The following is a 13,447-nucleotide window of genomic DNA, read 5'->3' as shown; positions in this document are numbered from 1 at the left end:
AGTCAACTCAGTGCTGGATCAAAGAAACTCTCTTCATTATCACAAAAATGTCAAAAATAACATGAGAAAAGAAATCACAATATGTTTGCTTGAAATTTCCTCTTTGATACAATAAAAAGTTGAATCCTAATGAGGTCGTAGGCCTTCTTATTTATACAATTAAAGCTACCAACAAATTCCTTAAAATTAGGGAGGCTTGACTCTGAAACTCAAGATTGAATTTTCTTCCACTATCGTTGGCTTGGTTTCCAATGAACTCAGTGGGCTTGGATGCTTGTAACTCCGAGCTGATGAGATCTGGTGGAGGAATATTCGAGTGGTTGAGGAGTTAAGTAGGGAGACCCAATCTCCTAAAATCGCTATTTTTTGTCTACTTCGAGTTCTTGCACTTAAATTAGCTGAAAACTACTATGAATCCTACAATTAATGCAGATTAGGCCACATGACATAACATCTCACCTTTACCCTTGTCACTAAGAAAAATATAATAAAATATGTAAAGAAATGTGATAATAGTTGATTTTAATAAGCTGGAGAGTGGCATTAAATCCCATATAATTTACCTATTGATGAGCCTCATCAGACACTCTTCCACTTCATCTTCGTGGATGTTGGGTTGGGAAATATTCTTGTATTTAGTTTATCATACATTTTAAAAGCCTCCGATTTGGTTTTGGGCCAATGCTGCAAAACTTCATTTCACTGTCACTTTTGTGTTCAAAAGAAGTTATTCAACCAATATCTGCTACAATACTCCTAAGCCTTCATTCGATGTTTTCCTTTCTTGATCCAATTCCAAATTAGCATCATTCTAATCATTATATCTCAAATCATCATACCCATTTTGTGTCTTTGATGGGGATACATTAAGGCCCTCCTGCGATAAGCTACTTCCTATCAACATCAGCTCATTATCTAGGAATTTGACTTAGAAACACCCCTTTGGTACCTTGGTGCTTGCATACATCAATGTCAAGTTTTCGTGCTCTCGACAATAGGTTTACATCATTGGCCTTCAACTGAAAGATTTTTTGTGATGTTCAACATCAACTCATCCATTCAAACCATACAGATTGTACTAGAGTACCTTGATATCCATTACAATCATTGGTGGTTTCTCTCACATTTGATAACTAACATATTTGGCTAGTAATCTGATGGTGTCTACCATTTTTGACTTCAACTCATTAATTTGCATGGTTAGACTCATACATTGGTTGGTCATGTAAATAAGATAGAAGACCCCGTATCTAGTTGCATCCATCCGGACTGTGATTTAAGGATAATACAAGATCACAATATATTATGGCTATGATCATACAAATAGTCATCCAGTCATGGTTCCACCATCAGTCATCCATGGACATGTATTTTTTTCATTTTACATGTAATGTTAGCTTATGTGTTGAGCATGGGTATGCCTCCCTCAACAAATATATCGTGTTTTAAATGTATTGTAATAGGTGATGCTCTTGTCGGTTGTTCTTGATCCTAACTTGTCACAAGGTAAAACTCTTTAGTCATCAATTTTCATTTCTGACTTTGCGCATCTAGTCAATAGGCCTTCAAATAGGATCAATTCACATCCTTCAACATATTTTCATCATCCCTACACAAATCCCAAAGAATGAATCTACTAAATCCCTAAGTTTCTACTCCCGACTGTTGAGTTGCCAATATTTTAAGGCCCATCACACCCTATCCCTTTAGGGACCACCATTGACTACTAGGTTCACCCTTTCTACACCTGCGCTGATCACAAGGAGGTTGCTTAGTCTTGGGGGTGTGTTTATTCTATAAATTTATGAAAAATAAAAAGAATATTGAAGCTCACTCTTCCAAAATATTCCTGAGGCTGTTTCAACCATTTACTATGAAAACAAATTTTTGAGTTCATATCACATTCATTATTTTATAATCAATGTTTCGAACCAACAATTGTGGTTCATCTTCAAGATGATTTAGTAGATTCAACCATTTATCTTGGATAAGAGTCTCGAATCCTATCCTACCCTACCTTGAATTTTTCACCTCTTATCCCTTGAGCTCATCCTCCCATCTCAAGTGGATCTCAAGCCTAGATTGGTAAATGGATAAGCATTCATGAACTACCTCCCTCATCTATATATTTATGACCATCCATGGGAAAAGAGTTGGATTTTGGATATTGATTCTACCCTCATGTTTTTTCTTTGAGATTCATTATTCCATGCATTAGAGTGACATGGCGACATACATTGTTGCAAGTAAAGGACAAGTAAACTTAGGAAGCTCTTCTACAAGATCAACTCCTATTTTTGGGTGTAACTCTCTCTATTTGTATTAATACAAAGAGTAGAATTTTTTCCTATAGGTGATGTTATTTCATGTATTTCAATACCATGTTGATCTATTGAATGAAGTGCTTGGATTATGTTACATATATGTCATAGATATTTGGTGTGCCTTTTTTTATTGTGCAAGTTCTAATTATAACGATCAGAGTTAGGATTGGAGCATACAAGTTGAGGAAGGAGTGAAGCTTGAAACATATTCTAGGTAGGCTTCATCCCACAATTCAATTACTTCTAGGTAGGCCCTTTACTTTATGTTGCTCTAGGTTAGTCCACCAGGCCTAGGGAAGACACTTTTTCCCGCAGCCATAGATTCTTTATAACAACCCCTAATTGATTTTCCATGTAAATAAAATAAGGCCAAGGTCATGAGACACATATTCCAAACTGAATGATGTGAAAATATTATAGTGGGAATCACTTTTAGTTTATTAATGGTTATGGAAATTGAAAAAGGCATTGGCCAATGAAAAGAGGAAATAAATGACATTTAGTTAAAGGAATAAAGTAAAATAGGAGAAAAATAAGGTGAAGATACGCAAATATGCATGTAAGGGAAATTAGAGAGAAAATGAAGGAAAATGAAGAAAAAAGGAGACATCAATTACAAAAAGGAATTACAGAAGCAATTCACAACTTTTTTAAGTTTTGGCTTGGATCAGTTTCAGAGAGAGAGAGAGAGAGAGCTCCAAGAGAAGATAACGAGCAAGCAAAGGAAAGCAAAGGGAAAGAAAAGGAAAGCAAGGGAGTGCAAAGAGATAGTATGATCAACAACTTAAACAGGAAGGATTTGCAAGTAATAGGTTCCATGTGTGATTTCCTTGCTGAGATATGAATGCATGGTACATTCATTTGATTACTTGGTTTTTTTTTTCATGGCCATGGATCTTTCCTAGTTTGATAGTGGTTTCAGCCTCACCTTGTCATTTCTTGGATATCCATGGTGTGATGGGATTAATTCTTGGTTGAGCTTTGGATTGCCTAAATATTTCGGATCTAGGTGAGGTGGTCTCAAGAATATCCCTAGGGTTGGGGGGGAGATGTTTTTCTCTAGGAAGCCCTCTATAGGTGGGTGGAGACAGGAAAATTACATCGAGTATGGTGAAGGAATTTAGAGCCATCAAAGCTTGGCTTGGTTTTTAGATCTCGGAACCAGTTTAGGTAAGATCATGCTAACTTGAGGGTGGAGGTGGTTTAAACTATGGAGTCCTTATTTGGTTATGTTTTTTTTTATCCCACGATATCCCACATTCATGCTTGGAATACGACACGGGGGTGATTGGCTAAAAGAGATATTTGGTTTATCTCAATTTATGGTGAGGTGGTACGTGGAATTCCCTGACTTGGTTGGCATTTTTATAAGTTATTATGATCTATTTTCTCTATTGTGACCAATGAGCACATGTATTGGTTATTGTGTTGATTTTGTGGCTGATTTGTCATGGTTTCTATTCTGCTTATATACATGGTTCGATGATGTGCTCTAGCTATGGCTCTTGTTCATGATTTGATAAATTATTGAATGGTTGAGTAATGCATGGGCTAAAAACTATTGTTGTAGCTACTTGAGAGGACATTGGACCTTCTTGATGATTCTCTGATGAAGTTCATAAGTTTATAATCAGATATGAATTCATGACCTATAGCAAGTTCTATGTTTACTATCAGTTTGATGGAATTTCTATCATGCATTAGGATTGTCTTGGTCAAGATATTTCTCAAGTTTGAATGGTTGGCATTGTTATCATATTAGTTAAGTTTCTAGAAATCTATATATAGTTATGGGAAGTGGTTTGGAGGCTAGCCTATAAAAGTGGCACAAATATCGCAACCACTAGCACATAACTAATAAATTTTGGTCACAACCACATGGAGGCATGCTTATGGGTGTGGTTGGCGCCTCATAACTGCATGCATAGTGTGTCAAGGGTGTAGTTTTGGAGTCAAGTTGGTGAAAAATAGTTGTAGCTCAGGGATTGATCGGTTGGGGTGGTTTTCAAGTTCTTGAGTGATCTATAGTCTCACAGGGATGGCAATTTTATTCCAATTTGTAGGCCCCACTTCCTTAACTAGAACTTGTAGTTTGGGTCATGTCATAGTAGCTCTCAACTCATGTTTACCCGGGAGAGATTGTAAAAGTAGGTAAATGTGAGGTGAGGGGTTACAGATTGGTATCATAGAAAGGTTGAAGCACTAGACCTTGGGTTAAATGTGGATTGGTATGCATGTCTATATGTATGGTGTACATACATGATGGTTAATTTATATTATATGCATTGTGGTCACATGTATGATAGATGTTATTTACTCATGCATGGTAGTTGAATTTTTTTATATGCATTATGGTCATATGCATGGTGATTATTGTCATTGTGGTGCTTGCATGACAATCAAGTTCTTGATATTATTATGTTGTGCTAATCTAGAATGACTTGTGCAGATGAATAGCCTCCTCGGGGATACATTGAGATATGAGTTTTTAATATGTTTTCTATTTGTTTTATCTAACATTTCATATTTTTAGGAAATAGAATATCAAATATGAAGAGAAAAATGGTGGACTACAGTTCACATGACTCCCCTTACAAGCCTAATGTGAATTTAGTGGGATGGGGAATATTAGTTGAGTAGAAAGGAGAAGAGTATTCTCCTAATCTAGTAGAGACAATGAAAAGTATAATGTTAGAGATAATGAGTTTCAAAGAATATAATAACAGGATGATTGAGGCACAAGAAAGGCTTTCAATAGCTTATAAAAATCAGGCATAAGTTAATGAAGTCATCCTTTAGAGTCTTTCATATTTTTAGAAGTAGGGAGATAGGGGGATCAATTATGGACAAGAGGAGAAGACGAATGAGGCATATGGAAGCAGGTCTCGTAGAGGACATTGGATGGACAAAGATGATACAATCACAGGTGGTAGATATTTGGATACACCTGACAGGAGGGCTAGGACTTATGGATTTCATTCTAGCTCTAGTTCCAAGAGACATTATCACCACCACCACCATCATCCTTATAGGAGGAGTGAAAAGGGATATTTTCTAGATGTCGTGGGGAAAAATGCCTATGCAGGACGATCCTATCCACCTAAGGTGTGACAATGCCTTAGCAACAAACAGAGACAGCTATTCTAGTATTCTTCCTTTATGAATTAAGAATGAAGAGAGATGGACGGACTAACCAGTGTCTTCCGTTTGTCCCTCGATCCGGTTTCTCTTCTCTTTGGGAGTTCACAGCTACTTTCCTTCTCGCTCGCCCAGCTTCAACAGGTCTCTGCAAGATCACAAGAGAAGAACACTACACAAAGACATAGATTCATAATCATAACTAGTTCAGGATTAGAAGTAAACTAAACATACTAATGCAATCATACATCAAAGATACATCAGTATATAGGAGAAACCAAGATAGCTTTATTGATGAATAACAAGGTTCAGGAAGAGATACAACCCAGAGGGCTCCAATCCAGCATCTCCTTCCCAGTAAAATGGAATTCCTATCTTCACCTCCCTTCAAAGCATTAAGCACCCAATGATTCCAATCTCAAACCAACAACAATTCTTTGCAATAAAAAAATTCTAGCCTCTAGATCTCATGGAGGAGAGATCCATATATAGATGTTTGGAGAGAGGATGAGTCAGCTTGAGATCTGACTAGTGTCCTCTCCCTCTGTCAGTTCTTGATTCCACTTGGAGGTTCTTGCTTCCACTTGGAGATTTGGAACCTCTTACTCATCATAGTCGAATTCCCTGAGGCAAGTGTCATTTTGGAAGCTTCCTGGGTTTTGACACCTTGAGAAATGAACTTGCCACATGTCCACTCTCGCTCAGCGCAGGTAGCCAGTGTTGGCTTTGACATTCTGCGCAGGTAGCCAGTGTTGGCTTTGACATTCTGCGCAGGTAGCCAGTGTTGGCTTTGACATTCAGCGCAGACAGCCAGTGGAGCCACTGACGTGATCCTGAATTGACTTGTTTTTTAGCAGTTTCTGGTGGAGAACTTCTGTGAATTGCTGTGGTTTGTTAGCCTTGTTCCTCTAGGGGTAGGAACAACATGTTTAGGGACTTTGGATCCCTTAGATTATGGACATTTCATGCTCAATGCTGTAAGGCACAAAAATGTCTATAACACTAGAGGAGTTCAAGAAATCCAAGCCTCCTACATTTGATGGAGAGTTAAATAAACCAAACTATGTAGAAACATGGTTTCTTGGGATGAAGAAGTTCTTCAGATTGCATGACTATTCAAAAACATGAAATCCAAGATAGCTACCTTAAGTCTCAAAGGGAAAGAAGACATCTGGTGGGAAGGTTAAGCATGTCAAAAGAATTATATAAGAGGATATGATTTGGGATGAGTTCAAAAGCCTCTTCATGAAGAATTACATGTCTAAAATATATTATGATGAAAGGGCCAAGGAGTTCTATGAGTTGAAGATGGGTTCTATGACAAATGATGAGTTGGGTTCTATGGCAGATGATGAGTACACTAGTAGATTTCTGGAACTATTAAGGTATGTTTGCTAGTAGCATTCAAAGACCATATTAAGTTTGATGAACATTGGTCGTTGGAGGAAGCCATTAGGAAATTGAAGCATTGTTATGAGTAGCCAAAGCACAAGCCTGAGTTCAAGTGTGACTAGAAAGGTAATGAGAATACTGAAGTAAAATGGCTTAAGAAGCAAGGAAGATATTAGGATGTACGTGAGAAAGAGAATGTGGCTCTGTACAAGAAGTTTAATACAGTTGAGTGTTAAAAATGCAGCAGGAAAATATCAATTTGACTTTTCCATGGTCAAACTAGAGAAAATTTGAATTTCTCACGAGGAATTCACTCAATGAACCTCTAACATATCACGTGCGTTCGTGACATACTATACAATGCCCCTAATTTGACTACATATTGGAAAATAACTCTAAATATCACATTATTTAACCCCCTACCGATACAAACCCAATACACCTTACCGATTTAGAAAACCCCTACTTTCACTCTATATTGTAGGTATTTATTTTTTCATTAGCATTTTTTAAACCCCTTTATATTTTTTCATTAATTTTGAACTCGATTTTTTATACCTCCCAATATAAAAACCATTTACCCCCTATATATCCCCAAATACATTATGTAATTTTTTCCTCAATATATACCCCCCAATATGAACCCACATGTTATGGTATTTCTCCCCCAGTGAAGCCCCCATGAAATTTCTATTTCAGCAAAAATCTTGGAGGTAGATAATGGAGGTATGACACTTTTCATTGAGTTAACTAAGTTAATTCGAGTTGGGGAAGCTTCAATTTAGTTTAGCATGATTGATTGCTAATTTGTAGCAATATATTACAGTGAAATTGAGTTATTATCAGTTAAAATAGTTCTAACTATCAGAAGAACTAGTGGAGGTCAAGTTGTGGAAGTGGAACTTCAACCACACTCAGTGATCAACCAATTTAACTAATCTATCAACCCAAAATAATTGTTGCATGTAGATAATTCGAGTTATCAGTTGAGATGGAGATTCCGAGGTAGTGTACTATCAGTTGTAGACTATTCATAAGTGTACAGGTGGTGCATGCAGTCAGAGGAAGGACCTAGAGGAATTACACAATTCAATAGAGGGAATTTACTAAATAATAGGGGCTAATTTCCTCAAGGAACAACACAAGGAAATAGGAGCTTGGAGGGATTGAAAATTGGCTAAGTGTTGGCTAGAGTTAGTCAATCAAGCATAGGTATAGACTATACACTTGCAGGGTGTGCTCAGGCTTGAGAAGTCATATGTATTCCATCTCTATTCTTTGATGAATACAATACATATAAGAAGGGGTTTTGAGCAGTTTATTTCCCCCAGATATGTCTTTGTGCATGTGTGATGTTTCCTTTTACATTTCTATGATTTGTGTTCTAAATGGTGAATTTTCCTTCCGCGGATCAATAGAGTATCTTCGAGTCTTGTGATTTAGTAAATTTCATTAGGAATATCAAATCTACACATTAATTTCTACATGGTATTGGAGCAAGATTCACAGTAAAGCAAATGTTTCAAAGTTGTTATTGCAGGAAGATTGAATATGCAGGATCAATTCTTCAAAATGAGAAGGATGTATTTCTATGTACAAAGACTCGAGTATTCCCTTGAGGAAAGCTCAAATTATTTTTCTTGGAAGGACCTTATGGAGGAAGTGTTGGAAGATAATGGATTGAAGGAATTCATTGATAATGATATTCTGAAAGTAGCGACATCTAATGCTCAGGATCTAGAAAAATGGAAGAAGTGTGTAGCCAAGGCACGGATAATCATATTGGAGGGAGTACGAGAACATATTGTCTAAAATATCCATGGGAAAGATACTTCATATGAAATGTGGAAAGAATTGACAAATTTGTTCCAGAGTAGTAGTGACCACAAAAAGTTGGCGCTCAATGAAAAACTTTGAAATATCAAGATGTAGAGGAATGAAACCATTTTGCAGTACTGAGTAGGTTCACACATTGTATTAATGAACTTGGTCAAGTTGGTGTTATGGTTTAAGAGGATGATTTGGTAAGCCCAACCCTTCTAGATCTTCCCAAGAGTTGGCACAACTACCAAAATTCAGTGAATGTGAGGGAGAAGCTACCAAATTGGGAAATCATATGGTCTGATTTGGTATAGGAGGAAATAAGGTGGAATACCAGATATGACTTCATCAAAGGGAGAGGATGAAGAAAATTGTGCCTTGGATGGAAAGGAAAATAATGGGAAAGGGAAGAAATCCCAATCCAAAGTTGAATCTAGTCAAGGGGGCAATAAGAAAGACTTGTCCAACATCAAGTGCTTTCACTGTCATGAATTTGAGCACTTTTCCATGAAGTGTCCACACAAGAAGATAAGCAAGAATACCTCAAGAGGACCAGTAGGTGAAGCTCTAGCTTCACATTTCAAACTTGAATTTACTCTCATTGCATGCATGGCCAACACAGTGATGGGGAGCATGTGGTACTTGGACTCAGGCACATTCTTCCAGATGATGGGGAATAAAGGCTTTTTTAGTGACCTGGTAGAAAAATATTTACAGATGCACATCGATATGGGGGACAACGGAAGGTACAGTGTGTCTGGGATTGGTATAATAACCTTTCAAATGGAGTCAAGCTCTCCCCTCAAGCTCAAGGATGTCATGTTCGTTCCGAGCCTAAAGAAAAATCTCATCTCTGTTGCAGTTTTGGAATACCATGGTTATGATGTGATCTTCATCAAAGGAAAGGCATTCCTGAAACAAATAGCCACGGGGCAAGGGAAGTAGATCATGGTTCGTGTGAAGAAAATGTACAAGCTAGATGTGGAGGATTGTTTTGCATTGAGTAAAAAGGCAGAGAAGGTGCAGAGTCGTGATGTTGATGAAGTTTGGCATACAATAATTGGCCATTTTGATCATGTTGCGTTGAATATCATGAAACAAATATCCACAAGCCTCCCAAAAGGATGACTTGAGCAGCAAGATGCATGCAAAGGATGTACCTTGGGGAAGTACACAAAATCCACATTCCATGATCAGGATGACAAAGCACATGGAGTCCTTGAAAGGATCTACTCTGATGTCTATGGACCTTTTTTTACAGTCTCCACTACTAGGCACAAATACCTTTTCATTTTTATTGATGACTTCTCATAGAAGTGTTGGATATTCTTCATGCGGAACAAGGATGAGACTTTTTCTAAGTTCAAAGAATTCAAGGAACTAGTTGAGAAAGAAACGTGCAAGAAGGTGAAATCTCTTAAGAGTGATAATGGAGGTGAGTACATGTTTAATGAGTTTAAATTTTTTTTTGGAAAAGAAAGAATTCAACAAGAGATGACAACACTCCAAAACCCACAACAAAATGGGGTGGCTAAGAGGAAGAAACATAGCATTGTGGAAGTATCAAGGGTGATGATGCATGACCAAATCCTACCTTTGAACTTGAGGGCTGAAGCATGCAACACAACAGTCTATTTGCAGAGCATGGGTCCTCATCAGATTCTTGGCATGATTACACCAGAGGAGGTTTTCTCGGGGACAAAGACAAATGTGTCACACTTTAGGATTTTTGGAGCCTTTATTTACTACCATGTCTCCAAAGAATCAAGGAAGAAGTTAGAGCCAACAACATAATTGGGGGTATTTGTGGGTTACATAGAAACTCCCTATAACTATCGTGTGTACTTTCCATCCCTCAGAATGACAATTGTGTGAAGGGATGTAAAATTTGATGAAGACAAAACCAAGTGGTGCTCTCTTGAGAGGGAACTTTAGATCCCACCAAAAGAGGAGATTTTAGCTCCAAAGGAGGAACCTCAAGAAGTTGTGGAGCAGCCACAAATTTAGGGGCAGAGAGTGGAGACAACCACTCAATTAGAACCATCTAGAGAAGGTAGGAAGAGGACCATGGAAGCTAAAAGACTTGTGAAGAATGCGAGGGAGAATGTGGGTGCTCCTTCAAATTAGCATAGGCAGAGAAGGTCACCAGATGAGTACACTGACTACATGGCTCTAACAATTGATCTAGTAGAGCTTGATTCATCCTCTTTTGAGGAAGTAGTAGAGAAACCTATATGGGTTGATGCAATGGTGGAGAAGTATGAATCCATTATAAACATCAGTGTTTGGGAAGTGGTCCCAAGACCAGGAGAAAAATTAGATGTGGGTTTGGGAAGGATATTTAAGGTAAAGCATGCAACAAATGAAAGCGTAGAAAAGTACAAGGCCATATTGGTGGCCAAGGGGTACTCTCAAATTGACAGGATTAATTATGAGGATACCTTTTCTCCTGTAGCAAGGTAGATACCTTTTCTTGCATTGGTTACACAAATAGGGTGCAAGATCCACCAGATGGATGTGAAAAAAACATTCCTCAATGGAGTTATTGAGGAGGAAGTGTATATCAAGAAACCATAAGGCTTCAAAAAAATTGCTAGGGATTCTCATGTGTGTAGACTCAAGCAAGCATTGTATGGTCTCAAGCAAGCACCCCGTGCTTGGTACACCAGGATATATAGCTATCTCACCATTTTTGGCTTCACCGAAAGTGAAGTGGATGCAAACCTCTATCATATTTCGGTAGAAGGTAAATTATTGATTATTGGATTATATGTTGAGGACTTGATTTTAACTAGTGATGAGGAGTTGATCAGATCTTGCAAAGAGGGTCTTGCAAGAGAGTTTGAAATGAAGGACATTGGTCTCATGCACTACTTCCTTGGATTGGAAGTATCGAAAGGTGATGGAGAACTGTTTGTCTCTCTAGAAAAATATGCCAACGAGATATTTCAAAGGTTACACATGGACAATTTCCAACCCATGGAAGCACCTCTAGCGACCAATTGGACAAAAGAGGATGCCACTTCAAGTGAGGAAGTGGATGCTACTATTTATCGGTAGTTGGTGGGTTCACTCATATATATTGTGAACACATAACCAAATATGTGTTATGCAGTTAACCAACTGAGCCAAGTTATGGTTAGGCCAAGCAAACTGTTGTAGAGGGCAGCTAAGCATGTTCTATGGTACCTCAGAGGCACTACCTAGTTTGGAATATGGTATAGAAATATAGAGGGAGTGAAGTTGTGCGGCTTCATAGATGTAGATTGGACGAGGAGCCCATCAGAACAAAAGAGTGCATCAGGTGAAATTTTCATTGTTGGGTCTGCAAAGGTTTCTTGTTACAGCATGAAGAAAATATTTGTGGCACTCAGCTCGACAAAAGAAGAATACATGGATACAAGTCAAGCAACATGTGAGGCGATATGGATGAGAAGATACTTTTTGGATTGTTTGGTTAGATGATGGATCCAACTGTGATTTACTATGATAATTAGAGTTGCATCAAACTCTCTGAAAATATTTTTTTTCATGATTGATCCAATTATATTGATATCTGGTATCACCATTTACTGGATTGCGTACAGAGGTGGATTATGTTGTTGTAGCACATTCCAATAGAGGAACAAGATGCATATATTTTTGACAAAGCCCTTGTCAAGATGGAAGTTCGAGTTCCATAGGTGAAGGATAGGGGTGGTTGATAAACCATTCCTTGCTGAGAGGGAGTGTTGAAAATGCAACAAGAAAATCTCATTTTGACTTTTCCATGGTCAAACTAGAGAAAATTTGAATTTCTATTTCAACAAAAATCTTGGAAGTAGATAATTGAGGTGACATGGAACTTGTCACTCAGGTAACTCAGTTATTTCGGGTTGGGGAATCTTTAGTTATTTTTATCATGATTGATTTCTAATTTGTAGCAATTTATTTTAGTTAAATTGATTTATTGTCAGTCAAACTAGTTCTAACTGTCAGAAAAACTATGGAGGTCAAGTTGTGGAAGTGGAAATTCAACCACATTCAATGATCAATCAACCCAAAATAATTGTTTCATGTAGAGAATTCAAGTTACCCAATTGATATGGAGATTCCAAGGTAGTGTACTATCATTTGTAGACTATTCCCATGTGTATAGGTGGTACATGCAGTCAGAGCAAGGACCTAGAGGAATTGCACAATTCAATAGAGGGAATTTCCTTAATAATAGGGGATAATTTCCTCAAGGGACACAAGGAAATAGGAGATTGGAGGGCTTAAAAAATGGCAAAGTGTTGGCCAAATTTATTCAATCAGGCAAAGGGATAGACTATACACTTGCAAGGTGTGCTCAGGCTTGAGCAAGCATATCTATTTCATCTATATTCTTTGATTAATTTAATACAAATAGGAAGGAGTTTTGAGCAATTGTTTTCCCCCATGCGTGATGTTTCCTTTTGCATGTCTATGATTTGTGTTCTAGATGGTGAATTAACTTTTGCAAAATAGTAGAGTAGCTTTGATTCTTGTGATTTAATAAATTTCATAAGAAGTTTCAAATCTACACATTAATTTCTACACTGAGAAAGGAGAGGGGTCTCAGTCTATGGAGAAACATAATAAAGGAAATTGTAGAGAACCACTGCGACATTGAACCTGTGATGGATATCGTGATAGGAAATATTGTCCTTTGTATTAGAGTGGCGTAGCGGATGCATGGTAGGCCACAAATATATATTTCTCAAGACACATAGAAAGTAGGGGATGTAGGTTAGAGCATTCCTCAGATCTAT

Source organism: Pinus tabuliformis, chromosome 9 (assembly GCF_031772625.1).
Source record: "Pinus tabuliformis cultivar Carrire ecotype Pingquan chromosome 9, CPIR1, whole genome shotgun sequence".
NCBI lineage: Eukaryota > Viridiplantae > Streptophyta > Pinopsida > Pinales > Pinaceae > Pinus > Pinus tabuliformis.
The sequence above is the reverse complement of the archived record's forward strand: the minus strand, read 5'-3'. Positions refer to the sequence as shown.